General features: G+C 44.3%; 1 protein-coding gene across 1 annotated transcript in view; it reads left to right on the forward strand.

The window, feature by feature from the left end:
* chrna9a (cholinergic receptor, nicotinic, alpha 9a) overlaps window positions 1–247 on the forward strand; it is a 6,037-nt gene extending 5,790 nt beyond the window's left edge. Inside the window, exon 7 of the mRNA XM_083693020.1 lies at window positions 1–247. This exon is cut by the window's left edge and continues 195 nt beyond it. The gene's annotated coding sequence lies outside the window, so the exon portion shown is untranslated.
* Window positions 248–6,526: the final 6,279 nt, after the last annotated feature.

The following is a 6,526-nucleotide window of genomic DNA, read 5'->3' on the forward strand; positions in this document are numbered from 1 at the left end:
AGAGAGAGAAAAGAGGGAGAAAGGAAGGAAGGAAGGAAGGAAGGAAGGAAGAAGATTACCGTGCACTGGTTGTAAATACTCCCAAAGTTTAAAAGCAACATTTAGGCCACTAATGCTCTCTGTGAAATTTACATACGTTTATTAAAAGTAATGTTTAGACCAGTAAGGTCCGTCCTCCAATTTCTACCTCCGCCAGTCTCCTCTGCTGTATAGTGTACTGTATGTCTTGTATTCTATGGTGCTGGTGATCCACTAATACAGGCCAGGAGCTTTGGTGTACAAACAAATGAATGTCTATGTGTTTCTATTGCTTAGTTTTCTTAACGAGAGAGAGAGATAGAGAGAGAGATAGAGAGAGAGAGAAAGAGAGAGCATGGTGTGTTTATTTATTGGATATACAGTGAGTGTGTGCGTGCGTGTGTGTGTGTGTGTGTGTGTGCGTGTGCGTGTGCACGCATGTGTTTGTGTGAACTGTCACAGTTCTGTCACACATCAATGCTTACAGGACCTCAATCTTTGACATAAAGGGGACAGGCAGGCTGTATGCACACGGAAACACTCAGATATTGTTTCACTTGTGTACACACACACACAGACACACACACACACACAGCACACACACACACACACACACACACACACACAGAGACACACACACACACAGCACACACACACACACACACACACACACACACACACACACACACACAGACACACACACACACACACACAGCACACACACACACACACACACACACACACACACAGCACACACACACACACACACACACACATACACACACACACACCTTAACAAGACCACGCCCGCTGTGTGAACTCTGTAACACGACCATACACAATCTCAAAGACGGACACAATAACATGACACACATCCACGCATGGACACACACACACACACACACACACACACACACACACACACACACACACACTGAAAATGCTCTGTGATGTGATCAGGTTAACCAGCGGTCCAACACTCTGAGGTTTGTAGGGTTGTAGAGTGCTGTTGAATAGTTGATGGCAGGAGTGCATACGTGTGTGAGCTGTAAGACAATCTAGGCCTCGCCTTGAACACGCATACTGAAGACCGGCCATTATTGATGAGCTGAGGACAGACCAGGGTTAGGGTACAGACCAGGGTTAGGGGACAGACCAGGGTTAGGGTACAGACCAGGGTTAGGGGACAGGCCAGGGTTAGGGTACAGACCAGGGTTAGGGTACAGACCAGGGTTAGGGGACAGACCAGGGTTAGGGGACAGACCAGGGTTAGGGTACAGACCAGGGTTAGGGGACAGACCAGGGTTAGGGTACAGACCAGGGTTAGGGTACAGACCAGGGTTAGGGGACAGACCAGGGTTAGGGGACAGACCAGGGTTAGGGTACAGACCAGGGTTAGGGGACAGACCAGGGTTAGGGGACAGACCAGGAGATGTGTTAGACCTCTCCTTTTCTCTTCTCATCACTCTGGAAACATAGTGACAGAGAGAGAGGGGGGGGGGTGGAGAGAGAGATAGAGGGGGGGAGAAGGGGAGGGATAGAGAGAGAGAGAGAGAGAGGGAGGGAGAGAGAGAGAGAGAGAGAGAGAGAGAGAGAGAGAGAGAGAGAGATAGTCCATTTGTCCAAAAATAGGAGCAAACTTTCATCTGATGCAAATGCTTTATAAATGTCAATGTTTTCCTGTCTTTTGTGTGTTTGTAAAAACAGAAATGCAGAGCTGGGAAGCCTGATGACAATAACAATGTTGATAATCAGCCCTGCTAGACAGTCCACGTTAGCTCGATGACTGCGTGTTGGCCCTATCTAGTGGTCATTCACCAGCATTACATCTATATACCTATACCTATATAGATCAGTAATTACAACACTGATTTAGCCAAATACCATTTGCACAAAATTGACTTACCTTTTAGTGGCCAATAATACAAGATTGTATGCTGTGGTCCAGAGCCATATATGGATGTTTAAAACCTAGTAAATAATCTCTAGGGGTACACTTTGACAATATGTTAATATGGATGTAGCTGTGATGTCAAAAATCTCAAGAGATAGGAATTACTGTATCCCTGCACCTGTTGGGAGACAACACCAGTATTAACCCTCTGAGTTACCCAGGAGGACTACCCAGGAGCACTACCCAGAAGCACTACCCAGGAGGACTACCCAGAAGCACTACCCAGAAGCACTATCCAGGGGTACTACCCAGGAACACTACCCAGGAACACTACCCAGGAACACTACCCAGGGGCACTACCCAGGAGCACTACCCAGGAGCACTACCCAGGAGCACTACCCAGGGGTACTACCTAGGAGCACTACCCAGGAGCACTACCCAGGAGCACTACCCAGGGGTACTACCTAGGAACACTACCCAGGAGCACTACCCAGGGGCACTACCCAGGGGCACTACCTAGGAACACTACCCAGGGGCACTACCCAGGAACACTACCCAGGAACACTACCCAGGGGCACTACCCAGGGGCACTATCCAGGGGTACTACCCAGAAGCACTACCCAGGAACACTACCCAGGGGCACTACCCAGGGGCACTACCCAGGGGCACTACCCAGGGGCACTACCCAGGGGCACTACCCAGGGGCACTCCTGGCATATTTAAATCACCTTATCATGACTATAATGACGGGGCCTTATACACTCAAAATATAATTAAATATGTCTCGGACACCTTGACTGATATGTTACTGCATGTAACCTTTACAGTAGGCTCATGTAAAGCCAGCAGTAACCTGACTAAGATCAATAGGGCTGGAAAGTTGTATAACCAGCTCAAGATGATGCTTGAGAGCACCAGTAAGCACGCTTTACTTTATGTGGAGGTAGAAATGGAGGATGGGTTCATTGTAATTCATTCATTTTCCTCACTTTAAGTTATTTGTAACACATTTTTTTGGACATGGTGCATTCTCTTTATTTCATATCTAGGCTGAGTGAATGGCAAGTCGATTCAAAAGTCGAGTCAAAGTTTATTGGTCATATGTACAGGATACAGGATGTAAATTGCACAACGAAATGCTTACTTTGCAAGCTTCAGTGCAAAATGCAAAATGTATTCTCACAGAGAGAATTATCCTCATTTAATGTATTGAAAATTACTTTTTTGAGTCTGAGACAGGGGGGTGAATACCTTTTGCACTGTAACTAGGATTATTTGAATTAACTTTGTGGTTTGAATGTTGATGAAACCACTAATTAGCGTGCAGCAACTCATTGTTTTTAGGAAAGGTAGCAAATGTTAGCCTCTTGACATTCTGTGGGAGTTTGTTTCACTGAAGCCACACAATGATAATGCTTGTGTCTGACTCATTGTGTGTTCATAGTCACCATTCATTTCAAAGGTTATGTGCAGAGATCACAAGAGGTTATTTTTAAAACTGTAAACATCTCAGTGCTCCGGGGTGCCCCTCCCCCTCCTGCTCTTATGACAGCCATATGATGCAAAGTAGTCGATCAGAAAGCAGAAGTCAGACATCAGATTTCACTCACAAATTGACAGCTACAGTACGTTATAACAGGCTATTGCCCTGCAACACCATCAATGACGACAATTCACTGCAATGAAGTTACATGAATTTTGTTATGGCCAACGGAGAACGATGGGTTCATTTTCATATGAAGTGAACTGAAATTGCATGATCAAAAATCTGAAACACTGTCTTTTATTTCGAATGACAGAGAAAATAAAGATTTACAAGCTGTAAGCTTTAGCACGGATGGCGTTTCAGTGAAGAGGCAGCCGTGTTGCAAAAACCCTTTGTGGGGCATTTTATTGGTACCGATCTCAACCCTCCACCAACTTCCAATGGCCCCACTTAAATACCCTCCCAGGTGACATGATTAACACAGGACAAACCAAGTAAGAGGGGAGCTTCACAATGTACACAAACCAAATTACATAACCTAACATCTATTTTTATAACATTATCACACACATCCATGTATCACAGGTAGGTAAAACAAACAATCACTATTAGGCTATGGTAAATGCAAAGGACACAGTATATTCTCCAGCCACAAATACCATTCCCCCCCTTCAATTAACAATGGGAGCTTCCAGAACTATATAGTCTGTCCCTGTGGCTTGAGAACTCCTTTGGCCGGTGAACCAGAAACTGCAATCACAACCAGGTGAGTATATACACAAATTCTACCTTTCATTCATTTCCCATATACAATGTAAAATGTAGAATACCGATGTTTCACAAGAACTCAAATGTTATTTATAGTTAATGTTATTTACAGCTGTCAGTACCAATGTGTTAGCAGCGTACTCATACCTTTTATTCTTTGCAGAACCGCACCTCATGACTGCCCAACAACCGCGGACCCGTGAGTCCTCCCCTGCGTTGCACAAGCACCTAAACACAACATATACCCCTGCACTCCCAACCCGTGATGGACTGATCTCCATCACACAAGCGTGTCTGTAGATGTAAAACGTATGAAGAGTGTGTTTGCTGTGAGTTGCCTGGTGGATTATTATTGTGGATCCATTATTGCCATAATGGAATGGGACATTGAGCAAAAGGTTGCTGGTTCATGCAGTGTAGTTGCATGTGCAGTCGTGGGTTGCTCTGGGGTTAGATTCCTGCCTTTTCTGTGTGGTTGTGAAGAGTGGCTGTTATGTGCTGTTGACTGACAAAGTCTGTGCCTCTAAATCTGAGGATTGGAGGTTTGAATCTGGGTACAGTCCTGGGGTCAGTTTTCTAAAAGCTTTGTAGCTAATGTAGCCCTGTGGGGGGACATGCAGCTCCCTCTACAGGCCGAACGCTGCATGCCCCCCCAGCCCACTCTCTCCTCGATCAGCAAAGTTGTTACTTGAGAGTTGTCCAGTGGAGTGTCTCTAAAGCTGGAGAGCAAGCTAGTGTATTTGGTGGTAGTAGTAATCACAGCCACTTCAATTGCTTCCTGCTCTTCCCCATGTGAGGGGGGACATCACAAAACCTGTACTGTATAATGCACATTAAGGTCAGTTGCCTGTAATTATCCAAATCTCGTTCATCACCTTTTTTAAGTGTAAAGTAGTAGAGACAAAGTAGAGACATTACACCATGGTAAAAGGAGGTCTTCAAGACACCATTTTCCAAACCTGTATTATATACAGAAGTTAATAAATCAATATATTATCTAAATACAACTGATGGTAGACCGTCAGGGCCCGGTGACTTGCCCCCATTCAGCTGTAGCTGTAAGCTGTAGATGTTAGCATATTTGGTTACTTCATCCAAGAGCCAGGCTGGGGCTTTGGTAGTGTGTGTCAGGAGCCACGGAATTTGCATATCTCCCGTTATATATTGCTGACCAATTTTACAAAGCTAGCTACAAAGTAACTCAACAAATGTAATAGGATCCAACTGCAAACAGAAATGCTGAATAAATTCACAAGGCACTGTAGGCTGCTGACTAAGTGGTCAACATTATTGCCAGCTGAAAAACAAGAATCGAGGTACGAACACCGCTTCTTGCTGCTTTTTGAGCAATTTAATTGTGAACAAAAAGTATGTAACATTTACCCAGAAATGATTTGATATGGAAATCAGTCACTTCAGCCATGGTTTTCCCTTTTTTGTGTCCCAAATCTGCACCCTTTTTCCTGAAGTGTGCACTTCTGCTCTCCTCAGCCTGGATCCTCGAGGCTTAAAAAAAGGCTTTATCCTATGGATTTCCATCCATGGGTGGCAGTACACAGAAATAAACCATACGTATGCCATGATGCTAAACCAAGATGGTTGCCTTAGCCTTGATAAAATGGTGCCATCTCAAAACCTTTATGGCTTTTGTATTATTTCTATATATTCAAAGCTTAATAAACTAATTTTATTGGCCTGTACTTTACTAACACACACACATTAACCCTTTGAGATATTCCAGAGCTTGTTTGACTCGTATGTTTGCCCACTATTTCAGCAATACATTTTCTTGACATATTGTAAAGCTACAGTAACTTTTAGGTCAGGTGGGATTTGAACCATGATTGCAGAGAAGAGAAGATCTGCACCAAGTGACAAGGATTTATGTAGTGCACCACACATGCTCTCAGGAAACATGTGCTTTTCACTACTATTTACATTTTTCAGAAATGTGAATAAAAATAAAGACAAAGCAGTATTTTAACTGTGGTTAATTGTCCCACAGCAGTTCAATTATGCCACAAAAGATTATTAGTAATCAGAAAATGTCATATTTTAGTCCAAGTTAGTTTCAACCAGGGACCTTGTAGAGTTCACGCACAGGTCTTAACCACACGACCACTGAGGTGTTAGACATCTTCCCAAAAATGTGAGAACATGAACTCACTGTAAGAACCCTCTGAGCTCCCCAGGAGTGTTTGAATTATGACATCACCCTCCCCCTCACAACCCCACCCCTACTGCTACGCCCCTCCAGCCAGCCCTTGTTGGAGCCCAGCTGAATCTCATTGCCAATCAATCACTCAGCCCCTACAACGGCATTGGAGGAGGTTGTTCCCTTCACCAAACAAGTTACAGTA

Source organism: Argentina silus (genome assembly GCF_951799395.1).
Source record: "Argentina silus genome assembly, chromosome: 21".
Taxonomy (NCBI): domain Eukaryota; kingdom Metazoa; phylum Chordata; class Actinopteri; order Argentiniformes; family Argentinidae; genus Argentina; species Argentina silus.